Here is a 17,612-nt window from a genome sequence, read left to right on the forward strand (position 1 = left end):
TTATCTTACAACATAATTACCTCCCTACCTGCTCTGGCTGCTTTTACACACCCTCATTGTTTACAAAATGAATAATTAATGGCTGCTAACCTGCAGCCAAATACTTCCCACCCTATTTCTCCTGCTTGGTCTATGCCATTTTCTAGTTTATTCCAGCAGCTTGGTTTACAGAACTTGATATCACTTACATGTTTGAAGAAGAGAAATGGGATCAAATATAAGTGTAACAAGGTGAAAGTTCATGTTAACCTGAGCTACAATACTTACCTACTTGTAGGTCATTTTTGTAGCATTTGTTATACAGCAAAATGAAATAGGTCTAGACTTATTTCGTGAAGTAAATTAAAAATTCACAGCCCTTCTATAGCAGCAAGGAAATCACTGCAAATGCCTTGCCCACTTTCTGAAGCACTTCTCCCATTTTCCAGCACCAGACCATGCCACCCCTGTCCCTCAGTGCATCTTCCCAGCACCCACAAATGCCATTTGAATTCTCCAGCTCTCGTGGCTCAGCAAAACGCTCACGTCCTCTTATCACTCGTATTATCATATTTTGTCAGTCAATGCACAAGCATCAAAACGTGATCTTTGCCCCAAGCAGCGAGGGACAGCTCCCAAAGTCTATGAAGCAGAGCCATCTCATGGGCACACGCAGCCCTCCATGCGGGGATGAGCTTCCGCTTCCCTGCACAGCGACAAAAGCTGGGTCAGGGGATGCTCCATTTGACTTTCCTGGGATGGCCCTGACTTCTGAAGGCTCATTTTTAATTTGATTTTCCAGCTCAGCATCTAAACTGAGAACTGACTGTCTTCTTGCTTTCCTTACTTTAGCTCTAGCAGCATTTTGTTAGAGTCCCACGTGGGCATCACGGTGCATGCACTAGGCTGGCCCAGATGTTGTCTCTCAACACCTGCACAAGGAAGCTGAAGCTGTCCAAATTGCAGGTGAACAATAAACTAAAATAAATAATAATAAAAAAAAGAAGTTCACGTAATCCGGACTAGGCATGCCATGAAACTCAAATATTTGGCATCTGTTTTTCCTTTTCAAGCTGAAGTTTCACGTATTTCTTTTGCCATCAGAGGCAGCCAGATTTTGTAACCAGGAGCATTCAGATACCTGTGCTAGCAGTGAGTGCACACCAGTCTAGTTTAAACCTGCTGAAGGGGGCTTTTGTTACACAGCAGTGCTGATGAGCTTCATATTTTTCACAAACAATACCCACTCAGCTAGGAGTTTATGAACCAGGAGAGAAAAGCAAGTGTCACTGGTTTTGTTGGTGGGTCAAAAAGTTAAGACAAGCATATCTTTACAATTCTCCCAATGATACATTTCCTGTAAACAACTACAAAGCCTGTTAAAATTGCTAACATATATATAATAAAATGCATCACATACTGTAAACTTACTGACAAAAACAACATGATAAAATGAATTAAATGCAAAAAGCAAAGCTAAGAATTAATAACATGCACATAAATTGTAAATCTGGTAATTTAGAGTTTGCAATTTTTCGTGGAAAAGACAAATTAATGCCTGTTAACAAATAAAAAAGGAAGAAGTTTATTTTATTTAACAAATAAAAAAGAGGAATCTCTTGATTCCAATTAATCTGGGACCCAATCATCTGTGATGGCCTTAGCAGAGGGCAGAATCAGATTTCTGGCACTTGCAGCACTTTTATCAACACAACGAGTAGGTGGTAAATCCTCTGCCTTTTGAGAGATGGAAATTAGTCAAACTGCCTGGAAGATCATTGCTTTGAGACTCGATTTTGTTCCAGCATCCATTCACTGGAAATTCAGAGAGGGACATGGTTTTCAACCTGCCACCTTCAGATTTCTGAAATGAAATCTATTTTGCAGGATGCCTGTGCAATGAGAGAGATGAGTTTCTGACAGCAGCTGCCTGCAAAGTCCCAGGCTCTGGGCACATCATGTTGGATCCAGACACTACCACTGCTTCAAACCACTTTTTTTTCAGATTCCCTCAAGATAATCCAAGAACCCCAGACCATCCCTAGGGGATTTCAGGGACTTTCACTCCCCCAGGTTAAGGATGATCCTGGCATTTCCCAGAGCCATTCACACTGGAAGGTCTGAGTCTCTGTTTCTCACAGCTGAATTCTGAAGGGCAAAAGACCTTCAAGCCTCAGAACCTTTGACAGAGAGACAACCTACCTACATATCAATAAATGGTACTTGAACCTGAGAGGTTTTCTGCAGAACAGTCCTCAAAATACACTACAAAGCAATATTCTTTTCCCCCCACCAAGTTATTTAATTAGAAAATTCTGAAAAGTTTACTTGCTTAAGATTAGATATTAGACAGAGGGACACTTGAAGAGGTTATCAGGGCAGGATGGTAGAAGATAAGAGCAGTCAGTGGGACATGAACAATTGGCACTATGTTCAGGTTATCATCAGCTAAAATACCATGGCTGGTGTCTCATCAGGAGGGAATAGCAACTTCTGATAATTCCTGCTTTCAGAAACCAGCATGCAGTGGTAGGATGTTCAGCTATGAGCAGAAGATGTTGGCTTATTCCTGAAAGTATCACAGAGCTTAGAAAAGCAGCTCGGAAACAGATCTTCCACATGTGAAGCAGAGATGCTAATTGCAAACATAGCTCAGCAGGATACCTAGGCACTCTCCATCCAAGCATATCACAGGACTTGTAGTTTTAGTGTGACAAGTGCTATGAAATACAAGAAAAGTTTAAAGCAACTTGGTGGGACTTTTGAAAGGGAAAGAGAAGGAAAAAGGTAGAAAGCTTTCTGCAGCCACAGGCAAATGAAAGGGGTCAATAAAAGATGGCAGAGGCATACAGCAGATGAAGAGAGTCTGAACATTTTTGTATGGAAGGTATCAAGAGATACATGAAAACTTAGGATGAGATGCGAGGATGTAACAGATAGTTGGAATGAGGTAACTACGAAACTGCTACATGAAATGAAGGGCAGGGAAGGAAGCTTTTAGAAGGATTTCAGAGTACCCAAAACTATTCTAGTCTAGTCCAGATGCTCAAGAAAACTGTGGAGAATCAGGAGAGAGATAAACACTAGGGAAAAATAAAGGAGTTATGGTACCATCATGGCTATATCTTAAAAATTAATAAATTTCTTAACCTATCAAAGAAAGAAAGTATTTCGGTAGGAAGATCTTGTACTATGAAAATACATGGCTCCTTAATCTCCAGTTAATTCCAAGAGCTAAATATTTATATTCTTAGCATTAAAAAACTAAATACTTGCAAAACACTTTCTAAGAAATCTAATACTCTAATCCTCAAGAGTGGCCTTTATAAAAGGATGCTTAGACTCAGCAGTTAAATAATTTCCATTAACAAGACCAGAAACATACAAAGACATTTTGAAAAATTATATCCACCTGTGTGTTGCATGCAGAGTATGGGACTTTTTTTGTCGTCACACTATTGCCAAAGTACCTAAGAAATGAAAGGAACCCATCAAGGAATTAAATAATTTTTATCTTCTCTTTCTGTGACAAAAATTATGCACGAAGGTTCAAAAGGAAATTCTTCCTGTGTGTTTTATTCCAGCCATAAAATATACTTTATAGTAGCACCGAAATGCAACAAGACACATTTATGCTGTGCTCACATGGCTTTATGCCACCTGGCCAAGAGACATTGATAAGGCAGTCGAGCACACACCCTGTCATGCGTACTCAGCTTTTATTACCCAGTCAGAAAGCCTTTTTTTCATCATTTTGAAAGGGAACAGAACTCACTCCAAGAAAACCCCTACCTGGATAAAATTAGAGCCAAAATGCAAAAGAATCTGAATGCCATCCTACAATGGTGGAAAAATATTTAGCTGTTTCATTGACTTTTGCATTTCCACACTCTATTCCCCTTTTACAACCAGGACTACACCTTTCAAACCTCTCACTACCACATGAAGCTGCTCTTCAGTTATCAAATTTAAAGCCTTTTCTTAGGAAATACTTACTGAATCTTTTCAGACTGGAAAACAGCGCACACACACACAGCTACCTGAATTTTCAAAACAGGTCCAGGAATGGACTGGGCTCAGTACCACATGCCAAGCTCTGCCTGCCCTCCTGCATCCCTATCTGCCACGTGAATAGGTATTCATTTGTGTTGGAGGCTTTTGAAACAGCCCTTCTGGTGGTGTAGGAGAGGGCAGACACCTACCACAAACACCATTGTTTTGGGCCCTCTGGTAGGAGCTTCACACAGAGTTAGAGTAGCAGCCCTCTCAGTGGGCAGCTTCTGTGACAGAAGAAATTGCTGTGCTGGCCATTTAGCAGTTGGGTCTGCTACAGAAATGGAAATTAAATACATTTTTAAGGGAACGAGATGATTTTTCCTATTTGGTTTTCTTCCATGTTTTTTTTTTAACAAGAAGGATCTGTTCCACATGACCCAAACAGCAGAAATGCTCCTAAAATAAGTACTCTGATACTTCCATAAGTATCTGGCAAGGGATTTACTTCATCATGTGTTTTATGACATAGAAGTTCACCCAGTTTTCAAAACCTAAATGGAAAATATTAACTTTTACAAGGTTCTGTCAAAACACACCATGAGTTGGCTTCTGTGCAGTGTGAAAGAGAACCTTGAGGCACTGATCCCGTGGGTTTCACCTGCTCTAACTGCCTGGGGATATATTAATACACGGAGTGCACAAATGATTACTAGACATTCAAAGCCAGGGCTTACCACACTCATCTGAGTGATCACAGACTCCTAAATGAGACACCCAGAGGCTTCCAGCTGTGTTTGTGTGAGAAGGCTTCTCCAGGCCCTAAAGAGGTCCATTTGAATCCACCAAAACTGGAATCATACAGCAAAACATCAAGCGCCAACACAGACCACACTAAGTCTTTTAATGCTGTTTTATATTAACAACAAGGGCTTTTGCTTCGTGCATGGGATCTTTGTTTAAGTTGCATTACACGGCCTGTTTTAGTTTGGTTTATGGGCACATCCTGTGCACTCTTGCACAGTTGAGCAATCTCATCCAATTCTAAAGGCTTATTTATGAGCATATAGGATGACTTACAGTAATAAAGAGTTACAGCCTTGTCGTTCCAGCACTCACCTGCTCACAGAGGATCTTATCATAATACAAACAATGAAAAAAAAATACACTCAGATTCCGTTTTGAGCCATGCCCAAGCAAAGCAGAGAAGGATAAACAAGGAACCTCCCACAGCTTCCAATTCCTGTAGTGGTTTGGGGCAAGACAAGAAAATTTGAACTACAGTTCTCAGAAGGATGAAACATTCTTGTTTCACAGTGGATTCAAGGCTCACACTTCTGCCATTTTTTCTTTCATAGAAATGAAACACCTGCTTTCAAATGCCATAATTCTGGGTTTTGTTTGGGGTTTTTTGCTGGGGTTTTGGTGGGCTTTTTTTTCTTTTGGTTGTTGTTGGTTGGGATTTTTTTCACACTATGAGTATTTATTTCTATCATTATATCAAAACTAAGCTCTTATGCAAAACAACCTAACTTTATCAACATGCTGCTTTGGAATATGATTGCAAATTCAATTGGATTACAGGGATGCAGGAACTGGGTTTGTCTATTTCCACCAGTGATAAGCCTCCGTGTTTCTGTCCCACTTTCTTTTTTTTTCCCTACAGAAAGTACACGTGGCCTGTGAAGATTTTCACCCTGTTTGCTTCTTGTCTCTCTGGGATGGAGGCCCTGCTGCAGCAGAGGACATTCTGGGGGTAGAGGAAGCTCAGAAGGAAAAGGACCTGTCCCTGCCAATCACTTACTACTGTGACTCTCCCTACACAGAGACAATTCAGGGAGAGGCTCCTGCCAGTATAAATCCAATTGGGCTGTGTAAACACAGAGAAGGACCAGAGACTGTAAGCTCCAAAGAGAGATTGCTTCCTTGTGATAAACTAAGCTAATAAGTAAGTTTTTTAAAAGACCAAGATGTCTAATGTTGAGAGCTTTAAAGAAGGATCAGATTATGCAAAAATTATGGGTGATATTCTGGAAAAAATAAGGTTACTTTGGATCAGCCAAATGTATCATTTATACTGACTGGAATAAAATCCTTTTAATGAAAGAAGGAAGAGAGCAAAGGCCTTGCCTATAATGCCACAGCTTACCCCTGCCAGTGCAGTGGGCTACACTGTAATGCCAGAGCCAGAGAGGGAGACACTGGGGACGTCTGTGCCCCAACACGTGCCACCTGCCAGTGTCCCCTAACTGATGTTTGCTTACAGCAGAGAGCTGCTGGTTCATGTCAGACAGTTCTGGGCCTTTCACCACGTTAAAGACTTTGTGGTGTTGGAGGGTGTCCAGAGAAGGGCAGCAGAGCTGGGGCAGGGTCTGAGTAACGTTATGAGGGAGCTGGGGGTGGTTAGCCTGGAGAAAAGGAGAGAGAGGGGAGACCTTATTGCTGTCTGCAGAAAGGAGGTTGCAGTGGGACTGGGGTCAGCAACAAGTGATGAGGGGAAATGACCTCAAGTTACATCAGGGGAGGTTTAGATTAGATATTAAGAAATAAAATACAGAAAGAGCTGTCAAGAGACTGCACAGGGAAAATGGCAGAGTCACCACCCCTGGAAGTGCTGAAAAAAAAAATGTAGATATAACACTTGAGAGCACGATTTAGTGGTCAAATTGGTGGTGGTGATGGGTTGACAGCTGGACTTGGTGACCTGAGACGTCTTTTCCAAACTTAATGATTCTATGGCTGTATGACTTTAGATTGATTCTCAGCACAGCTTTTGCAAGAACTACTTATATTTCATTCTGAGCATTTAAAAAAATATCTCTTTTTCATATTAAACCTCATTCTGAGCATTTAAAAATATCTCTTTTTCCTATTAAACCTCATAAATTGAAATACAGACCGGAACAATATTGTCTGTTTTCACTTACATCATCACAAAAAGCTGTAGACCCCAGAAAAAATTACCACTGTGCCACCTATGTAACAAGGCAAGCTTCCATGCTTCATATATGACTTTTAGCTATGGATGATCTATTGAAAACACATGCTGAATAAAACAGGAGTGAGAAACTTTACACTGAGGTGTTTGATGGGGCTGGTGTTTTTCTCCTTTTTTTTTTTTTGGAGAGCCTGTATTGGCAGGAAGGGACTAAACTAATGAGAAAGGAAGAGGAGAAGAGTAGAAAAAATAAAAAAAAAACAACAACAACAAAAAAAAAAAACACCCCAAAAACACAAAAAAACTCCAAAAAACCAAAACAAAAAACAACAACAAGAAATTACAACCCCCCCAAAAAGACCACAAAAAGGGACCCACAAAAAGGGACCCACAAAAAGGGACCCACAAAAAGGGACCCACAAAAAGGGACCCACAAAAAGGGACCCACAAAAAGGGACCCACAAAAAGGGACCCACAAAATTTACAAATAAATATTACCAAAAAAAAATTACAAAAAAAAAAAAAAAACAAAAAAATTACCAAAAAAAAATTACCAAAAAAAAAATTACCAAAAAAAAATTACCAAAAAAAAAAAAAATTACAAAAAAAAAAAAAAAAACAAAAAAAAATTACAAATAAAAAAATTACAAAAAAAATTACCAAAAAAAAAAATTACCAAAAAAAAAATTACCAAAAAAAAAATTACCAAAAAAAAAATTACCAAAAAAAAATTTACCAAAAAAAAATTTACCAAAAAAAAATTTACCAAAAAAAAATTTTACCAAAAAAAAATTTTACCAAAAAAAAATTTTACCAAAAAAAAATTTACAAAAGAAAGAAAGAGGTAAAGAACGAGAAAAGCGAAGAAAAAAGGCAAGGAGGTTCTCTGGCAGGGCCGGGAGCCGGCCGGGGGCGGGCGGCCGCAGCTACCATGGACAGAGCCCGCCGCCCGCCCGGCCCCGCCCGGCGCGGAGGAGCCGCCCCGGCGCTGCCGGCCCCGCGGGGCCGCTCCTCCTCTGCTCCGTGCTGCAGCCGCAGCCCGGCCCCCGGAGCCGGGAGCGGCTCGCCCGCGGCTTTATGGGATCCGCCGCACGTTTTATGGCGCTGTCTGGCTTAGGTTGGGCTGCGCGGTGTTGATCCAGGGCATCCTTCGGAACACCTGCCTCCCAGCGCCGGGCCGCGCAGTTCAGTTGCAATAAAAAGTTAATAAAAGGGTTTATGGCAGGGTGCGTAAAGCTAAAATTTTAAATTAATCAAGACAGCAGCTCATAGGCAACTTCAAAGGCTATTTTTTAAAAATATAACAGTGTCCTTCTATGTGCAACACAAAAGTATTGTGGCAAAACACATTTTGTTTTAGACAAATTGCTCTTCCTGCAGAAGGGGAAATATGAACCCTGATGGATTTTCCTTCCTGGTATAGAGCACACTCAGCACAGGAATTGTCTGTTACGGATTTTGTAGCCCATTAATCCTAGAGGACAGTTATCAGTAACACCTATTTTTCCTAGATAATATCATGTAGGGAAATCTGAATTTGGACACACTGCAGTACATAGAGGGAGAAGGATGTGACTCCATCTTATGTGTTTGAGAGGGGTTAAGTGATTAAGAGGAGAAAAGAAACTTAGAACCAAGTTTAGAGAGCTAATAGAAAATATCCCAATCCCCTAGTTTGATCTAAAAGCCCCACTTCAGTAAAAAACAGAATTAAATTTTGAAAGAAAACCTGTTATATTCGGTTGTCATAAACCTGTGCTTAATGTACACACTTGACACCAAGTGCATTGCTGAGGATGTTATTTCATGACAGTATTTATAGCCTTCATAGAGTAAAAAATTCTGAAAGTTTTTTGACTAGATAATGAGATATTATCATGTCTGTTCATCTTAGGCAGAGCTTCAATAGACTTTCTTAATATTTTCTGGGAATGTCCCTAATTAATCATGCGAATTCATCTGGTTGAATGAATGGTGTTTGAATATCAAGAATACATTGTTGATGGTGTCAGAACTTTTGATAATGCTACTCCCTTTCTCCAGCATAGTGAGGAGTTTGTAATGCGTATAAAATGCCCTGAAATTACAACTGGTTCAATATTATATTGTGGCTAAATGAGAGTTTTATAGAAACACTAAATTTTGTACAGAAAATTAAAAACAGTCTTGTAAATCAGGTGATCTTGATGACAATTGAATATTGAATATCCACCAATTTTGTGTTCCTCCAAGTTGTGCTCAGGTCTGGCTGAGTACTGAGAGGGCTTCAAAACAGCTGTGCTCTTTGAAAAAGCATATCCATGCTCTGGAACGTAACATATTATTCAAGGCTCACTATTTCTGAAGCCAAAATTATGCATGGTGGTTTGGTTGTACAAAAATACATATTGGGCTGGATGACAGATGTGTCATGGCTTCTGGAGTAATAACCAGGAAACTATTCATGGTCATAGCTGCTGAAAAGCTACCTAAAGTAATGGAAAATAGGGGGTGAGGAAGGTAAATTTCATCTTTGGATATACCTTTTTAATAATTTGCTTGCACATGCACAAATACTTGTCCACATAAGTGCAAGCTGACAGAACTCCATTGCACGTGTATTAAAAGACAGGGTTTACCAGTAAAATCTGTGGCATCACAAAAGTATCCTACAAGAGCTGTATTCTCAGTTTCAAAAACCCTAAAGTACCATCATGCAAGTTAGAACAGCATCTTCTGGCAATAACCACAGATTTACTCTCCAGACCATTCTCTGGACATGCTCCAGCACCTCAATGTTCTTCTTGTAGTGAGGAGCCCAGAACTGAACACAGCACTCCAGGTGTGGCCTCACCAGTGCTAAGCACAGAGGGACAATGTGAAGACAAGCATTTTGATCTGCCCACAAAGTAAGCATTGGTGTCCCTGCCTGTGTGAAGAGAGCTGGAGCTAGATGATCTTTAAGGTGCCTTCCAACCCAAGGCACCCTGTGATTCCATGGTTTGCCAGCTATTACCAGAGCAGACAGGAAGAACTCCTGCACAAGAGGGTCTGTATGTATTCAGAGGGGCAGCCCTGCAAAGCAGGTCATGACATTTGCTGTTAGCACATCTCCTCCATACCCATGAAATGCGTGTAACGCCCAGCACAGGCAGATTTAAGCAATGCTCTCATGTTTCTTTTGATGTCTCATCAGATTTCCTGGTCTTGCCAAAGACAAAGATAGAAGCTGTTTCTCCCAAGCAACCTGTCCAGTTCTGTGCATGGATATAGCCCCAAATATATACACAGTGTGGTAATTAACTATCTCCTGGCTTTGTTGTTTCTCCCATCTTTTCCATTTGGGAAACCTCTGCTGAGCTTTCTTATGGTCTATTCTTTTGGTTAAACTATTTCCATCATCCAACTTAGATCACATTTCACTTCATACCACAGTGCTGATGGTAGGAATTCTTTTCTCCAAAGAGGTGAGACCTTCCTGAATGCAGAGAAGGCTTATGCTGATGGAAATCTGTCACACTCCTTTCCTATACAGTACTATGTTCTAAAACAATAACATTAAACTGCCACTCAAAGACCCTTTCCCATTGTATTAAAAAAAAAGAAATTAAATACCCCTTTTAAAAAATCAGAGGCCTGAAGTAATTTCCAGTAACATTTGATGAGAACTTTAGGCTGTTCTCTTCCAGTGAAGGTATTAGAACTCATAGAATGATTCAGCCATTTGTTTTCAAACCTCAAAATGCATGAAGGGGAAAACAAAAAGTGTAATGCAAGAATTGTCAAAGGGAGCAATTAGATGAAAATAGCTGAAATTAGGAGAACTTCTAATGCTATATTTTCTGTTATGTTAATTGATTTTAGCTGATTAAACATATTTATGTTGGTACTGTAGTAGAATCACAGAAACTGTTTGACTGCACTGATTTTGCTGGCTACCTTTTTTTTTCTCTAGGCATAATTATAAAATATGAACTTTACATGAAAAAAAAACCAGTAGGGAACTTTCTCCCTCATGAAATCCATACTTTCCAAAGGCCCAGTCCTCCAATAGTTGCAGTCTCCTAATGAAAATGCCTTGAGAGCCATTCACAGACTATGAATTTAATGTGCTAGCAGTAAACACAGCAGGTGTAAAATCTACAGACTGGATATCAGGACGAACAGGAGAGGCTGGCAAGCAGTGGTTTGATTTTGAGTGAAATGAAAGGAAAAAAATAAATTAGAATATATCCTTAATTTTTTTCAGGCAATAGAAAAGCTGAACTCTTCTGACACAGCAGTTTCAATATTTTTTCAAAAAGTTGCAAAGGTAGAGTTAATATCTTGAAATGTCATATTTTTACATTTCCCAGATTTGAGGTATAGAAAAATCAAAAATATCCATCAAAAAAGATCAATTCATGAAGGGAAAAAAAAAAAAAAAGCCCTCTTTTCTTTTATAATCTGTTGGGTTTTTATTTGAACAAACAAATTAAGGGTCTGCCAAAAAAGAACACCAAGCTATTTGTTCCCAACTTTTCCTGCAGATGTTGGAAAGCCTAATTCAGTTTGGCCTGCTAACCCTCTGTGGAGGCCCTGATCCTGCACCACCATCTATTTCAGGAATCTGCAGATCAGTTCCCTACCTCAGCTCCACAAATGTTGCCAAAATATGCAAGGATAATATGTACAATTGCCAAATGCACCACAGATATCACTTCAGTATTCCAACAAGAGTCTGAGTTTTCCTTCTCTGCTAAACACCCAGCTGCCACAGAAACAGATGAAAACCTCTGAATACTCAGTATCTTTTGAGGACCAAAACCTTAGCTTTGAAAGCTCATCTTTCATTTCTTTTATTTCCATTTTGAGGAATCATTTTTTTCTTGTTCCTGGTTTAAGAATACTTGAAATTATGACCACAGCATCTCTAAGGTAAGTTTAGACCCACTGTTTTCTGTTGGAAGATGCTCTTTTATTTACACTTCTCAGTTATTTAGAAAAACAAAAGAGAAACCAAATAGAGAAATATCCTTTCCAGATGTCACTTCCTCGGGGGGTGGGAACACCAGTGGAAAAGCTATGAATTACTTTGTAAATTCTTGTTTAGCCTGAGATATAGAAAGGTTTATGTCCCTTACACACACCTCTATAGTGGAATAGCCACACACAGGCACAGACAGGGACCCTTCAGCACCGGAGTGCCTGAGGCAGGTTGTGCTCTGGAGCTGCCACCACAAGTTCAGGCTCCAGAGGAGCTGGAATCATAGAGGATACCTGGGATGGAAGTGTCACCAAGCACCACAGCAGCCGCAGGCAGGTGTTGTGGCAGTACAAGGAACTTCCAGTACACTACCAGAACCTCACAGCCGCTTCAGCTGCACTGGACCATGCCCCAGCCCCGGGTGGGGCAGCCCAAGGTTGAGAAACTTCCAGTAAAACCACAGCACAGAGTCTTGATACCAAATAAAACTGCCATTCCTCAAAAGATGCCTCACTCTTTCACCCTCAGCTTTGAACACTGCTCACTGCAGTTCTCCTGAAGGTGTCAGGGATGGGGTCAGCAATCACAGGCAACAGCAGCAGCCAAGTGAAGTAACCCCATTACTTTCTAACTCCAAAATTACAGCCAGCAGTGCTCCCAGGTTTTCACTCTTTCCCAACAGGAAAGCCCTAAGGAATCCAACAGCAATTCAGAGCCATTCTTTCCCAGCTGTCAACCTCACAGAGCCAGCCTTCTGCTTTTTAAGCCTTTTTAAGAAAAAAGATTTCAGGATATTCTACAACACAAAGAGGAAGCCACCAAACTGTAGAGCAGGGAAGAGGGTTAATTGAATGTCTTAATAGTCAAGTAATAGCAGCATAATTGATTTAATCCAGTAATCTTTTCACAACCAGAGACAAAGCCCACAAAAATTTGCTGTGAGAGTACTTTCACAAAACGTTCTGGTAAGCAATGAAACATGACAATGCAATTCAGACTATATTCATAATACCTTCACTACAAACATTGAAGCTCTGCTAATATCAGAAAAAATAAGATATATTCTTCCTACCTGAGAGGTGACTGAGGCTGGTAGGTACTGCATGCTCTGCACATCAGACTGTGTCTTAGAATCTCACATACCCTGGAACACTATTTCAGAGCCACGATCTCACCCATGCCAGTGGGGAAGCTCCAGCAAGAACAAATTACGCAGATTCAAACTTAATCAGGGAACAATCAGGAGAACCATTTTGCTTGCAGAAACCTGCATCCAATCATCATCCCTCCCAAAATATTGCTCAGCTTTATCCTATATCAGAAAATTTCACCTCTCCCTCCCTCTTAACCCATCCTAGGTAACAAGCTACAGCTGGGGCAAAACAAACTGCTTTGCATCCTGCTTCCTGGGGCATTGGGAAAGGATGACCCTAACAAAAACCGTGGTGAAACATGCCTGCAGGTGTAAAGCAAAGCCCTGGCTGAATGTTCTTTGCTTTGAGCAAAGTCTTGCAACTGGAAGTACTTTTGAAGCAACTGGAATAAAGTGTGTTGTGTGAGAAAACAGTGGCACACATCCTGCACTCATGCCCTACCCTTGGCCCTGGGCTCCTGCTGTCCATAGCAAGTCATTTAACATTTCTGGGCCTTGCGTCCTTCTGTGTAGACAGGATAATTCCCCCTAGGCCAGAAGAGAAGATCAGGGACTGACTCTGAACTATGAGTAGTCCCTAAATGAACCTTAGCCAAGCTCTCAGCTGTACCATTTCTGTAGGATGGTTGTGCAGTCCCACCACAAATCATGACAGCTTGTTGACAGTAAGCATTTTGGGGGACCTACATGTAATATTGTCCCTAAGTTCAGCACCAGTACTGGAATGAGAAAAATAAAATAATATCACCTGTGACTAATACAAAGCATATATCAAAGTGATACTTCTGCACACAGCAACTGAAATCCAAAGCAGACAAGCTGTATGGAAGTACTTAGACCCCTTTCCATTGCTTTCCAAAATGGAGTACGGAGTAGCCCACTGCCCCCTCTGACAGGGACCCCTGTCTCCCTTCTTTGCTCTGACCCTGTGTACAGCCCATTCCCGCTCCCGTGGAAACCAACAGCAAGGCTTCTCCCAGCCTCTCCAGTCACAAAGTGTTTAGGCAGAAGAACTGTCTTTTCTGTGTTAAAAAACTCCAATAAATAAATGCACCACCCTCCTCCTTTTCTAAAGTAGACTTCAGAGATGTTGCAGGAGACATTGTATGCATGGCTCTTTCAGAAGCTGGGCTGGTGGATTTATTAGATGATTAAATAAATAAATAAGCTGATCTCCTCGCACTGCTTCCAGGGGAAGTGGGGGCGGCCTCAGCTGGGGGTATAGGGGAGCCGGTGTCCGCCGACTGCCCGGGGAGCGGCGGGGCGCTGGGGTGTAGCTGCTGGTCGTGGATGCTGCCCCGGAGCCGGGAGCGAGCAGGAACCTTTCTGTAGAAGGATAAAAATGTTGACTGTAGATAAGCGAGGTGCAGGTGGGGACTGAGGGCACTGCGGCAGCTCCGGCCGGTCCCCAGGGTTTACTTTTGGGGTTTATGGGAAGCAGGTGATGCCGCTCAACGGTCTCGGACTTATTCAACCTGTCCCCTGAACCAGAGTTCAGTCAGTGCACGTCGACGGTCCGTGCATCTCCCGTCCTGGCAGAGCCCTTGCGGGAGGGAGGGAGCAGAGAAAACAAATAAAAGCTCAGAAACTTGCAGTCAAAGGCTTTCCCCTACCCGGGGACGGCTCGCTGCAGGGCGCGTCTCAGATGTGCCGGGGTGCTGGGTGCGGGGTCGGCATCCTGCCCAGGCTCACCGGCCCCGGACGGGGTAGAGGGACGGGCCACCTCCCGGTGCGTCCCGCCCCAGCAGCGGTGACGAGTCCCGCGCTGCCCGCGCGTCCCCCACGCGTGCCGGGGTTCCGCAGGCCGGGAGGGCGACGTGGGGCCCGTCCCGTTTCCCCGCACCTGCCGGGCTCCGCCACCCTCTGAGCCAGAGGATTTTGCAGCGCAGTGTCGCACCACAGCCCGTACGCGATGCGCTGCTCGCTCCCCATCCTGGCTCCTGCCTCTGGAGAAAACTGCGTTTCTGAGCATCGGATGGGAGCAAAAAAAAACCCCAAGACCAAAGATGTCGAAACGCAAAAATATCAGTGGGTGGTTGGAGCTGAAATGACACGAGCTGACCTGGTAGGGTCGAGGGATTTGCTTGTTCCCAACAGGTCTTTTAAAGACCAATCTGACAAGCCGGAGAGGGGTTTACCGTGCCGGTGGGCCGGGTGTCCTGTTTCAGCGAGTCACGTACCATTAAAGAGGCACTTTTATAAGTTTGTGGCGAGGCGCTGAGGCATTCAAAACTGCTCGCTCGGGAGGAAAACCCGCGGCGACAGCGCTTGGGGAAAGGGTTAACCCGCTGGCCGCCCTGCCTGGGAAATGATGGTAAATTATCCGGCGCGTTCTCCCGGGGAAGAAATTAGACTTCAAAAGGGCTGGAGCCCTTCTGAATATATATCAAGCAGATGGGCTGATGCGCTGTCTCGCTGATGTGCCATTGATTAGCCGCCCCACAAAAGTGCTGCAGCCCCGCTCGCCCACGGCGGGTGCGCGCCGCCGCCCGCCTCTCTCCGGGGCACTCCGGCGGCGGCAGCGCGCCTCGGCGTTGAGTGGGGGAAAAGCGATGGCCGCCGCAAGACACCGGGAAAGAAAGATGAGGTCAGAGTGGGGAGAGCAGGAGAAGAGGGGTAAGAAAAAAAACCCAAAACCAACAAAAACAACAGCAAGAAAAAACCCCACCAAAAAAAAAAAAAAAAAAAAAAAAAAAAAAAGAAACGGAGGAAAAACCGGGATGAAATACTGAAATGCAAAAAGAAATCTCTTCAGAAACGGAGGGGATTTGCTTTCCCACCCCCAAATCTCGCCTTCCCTCTCAGCACTACTGAGAGCCTATCCCCGCGCTGCACAAGCTCCCATCTCAAGTCCCTGCGTCGGGCCGCCACTTTCCCACCCCGAGCAGCCTCGGTTAAACCGAGCCGGGAGCGAAAAGTTGCGGGAAGCGGCAGAAAACCTGAGCTCTTCCCGCTGCCCGATGGGACAGAGGCCGCTCCGCCGCTGGCGCCCGGCGGGGGAGAGCCCGGCTACGGCACCAGGCTGGGGGGCTGGGGGTGTCGCATCCACCGCCGGAGGAGCTCAGTAAAAAAGGCCTGTTCCCTCCTCCCGGGTCTAAGCAGGGAGGCAGAAAAGCACACGCCAGAAAGTCACCCATTGAAGCGTTTAAATGCTTCACCGCTCAAACCGCCTTTGACACGCCTTGGCTGGGCTCCCGAAGGCATCCCGAGCCATTCGATAGCACTTCAGAAGAGGCCTTTCTGTCTGCCCCGCTCTGGGCAGCCTGGAAACGGCCAGCGGCGGCAGTGGCAGCGCACCCATCGCACAGGTGCAGCGCAGCCCGCGGAGCCGCGCTCCCATGCACTCCCAGGGACTCCGCAGAGAGAGTCCGACTGAAGTTAACATGGGGTGGCGGCAGGGCAGCACGTCTTTCCCAGGCCCCAACCGAGCTCCGGGCGGATAGCCGGCCGCGTACCCCAGCCCCGACTCCGGCGGACACACAGCCCCGAGCAAAGCCCCTTCCTTCCGCGTTGCAAGGACTTGGCCAGGGGCGGAAAACTTGACCCCTTGTCCCCCAGGGTGCGCCGACAGCTCCTCGCTCCAGCCTGGCTTGCCCGCGGAGAGGACGCTCCCCATGCGGGGCCGACCTCACCCACGCACAAGCCGATCCCTCCCCACTTTCCCCGCATTTTTCTCTCCCGGACAGGCACGTCACGGGCACATGCGACGGCAGGTCGCATGACACAAGGTCGGCTCCTGCCGCGTACCGGCATCGGTGCCGTGGGTGGCAGTGTCAGAGGTTGGGCCACGGGAGTGGGGCACACAGAGAAACACAAGCCGGGAGGTGCCCCTCGCGGGGACGGGGCGCAAAGCTGCCGGGGCTCCTCCCTGTGTTCCTGCACGGAGCGGGGGATTTCTGCGTGTCTCGGTCGGTGCTGCAGCGGCTCGGACCCCTGCGAGCGAGTGCACGTGCGTGCATGCGGCCACGCGTGTGCACGCCCGTGCGTGCCGGCCTCCGCGTGGGCTCGCCCATCCCTCTGTGGGCGCCTACCCCTCCGCACTGTCGGAGCAGACACGCTGGGCCGTTCCTGCGTATCTTTTTCTCTTCCTTTGTCTCCCTTTCTTTGGCTTTGACTCTTTCAGGTGCCCCGGCGGTGCCCTCGCGTGCTGCTGGTTGCTGGGAGGTGGCGTGGCTGCCACTGCGCTGCTGTTGTGCGAGGGGAGGGAGGGAAGGGGGCTTGAATGCTGGCTGTTGTGCTCGGCTGGGGTGGGGGGCCGCCGAGGAGGAGGAGGCCGATGATGATGATGATGGAGGGGAGGGGGTGACGATGGAGCTCACCGCGGGCGCGCAGCTCCCTGGGGAGCCGCCTGAAAGGCCGCTGCGCTCACCAGCTGACAACGCGTGCTCCGCTCCAGACACGGCGCACCGCGGCCGGGAGCGAGGCCAGACCCCCCCCTCCGCCCTCCAGCCCCCCTGTCCCCCCCATTGTCCGCCCCAAAGCATTGTCCGCCCCGCTCTAATTAAGAAACACTGGCCCCACGGCCAACTCCCCTTCTAACCCTCAACCCCCCCGCCGTGGTCCCTGCGCTTTTCTGGTCTCCCCTCGCTGGGTTTAACCCTTTC

At 45.1% G+C, this 17,612-nt stretch overlaps 1 protein-coding gene across 1 annotated transcript in view; it reads right to left on the minus strand.

Moving 5' to 3' along the window:
• SMARCAD1 (SWI/SNF-related, matrix-associated actin-dependent regulator of chromatin, subfamily a, containing DEAD/H box 1) overlaps window positions 1-12,988 on the minus strand; it is a 126,075-nt gene extending 113,087 nt beyond the window's left edge. The window contains exon 1 of the mRNA XM_068187565.1: window positions 12,928-12,988. The gene's annotated coding sequence lies outside the window, so the exon portion shown is untranslated. The remainder of the gene's footprint in view (window positions 1-12,927) is intronic.
• Window positions 12,989-17,612: the final 4,624 nt, after the last annotated feature.

The sequence above is a fragment of the Anomalospiza imberbis genome, chromosome 4 (genome assembly GCF_031753505.1).
Source record: "Anomalospiza imberbis isolate Cuckoo-Finch-1a 21T00152 chromosome 4, ASM3175350v1, whole genome shotgun sequence".
Taxonomy (NCBI): domain Eukaryota; kingdom Metazoa; phylum Chordata; class Aves; order Passeriformes; family Viduidae; genus Anomalospiza; species Anomalospiza imberbis.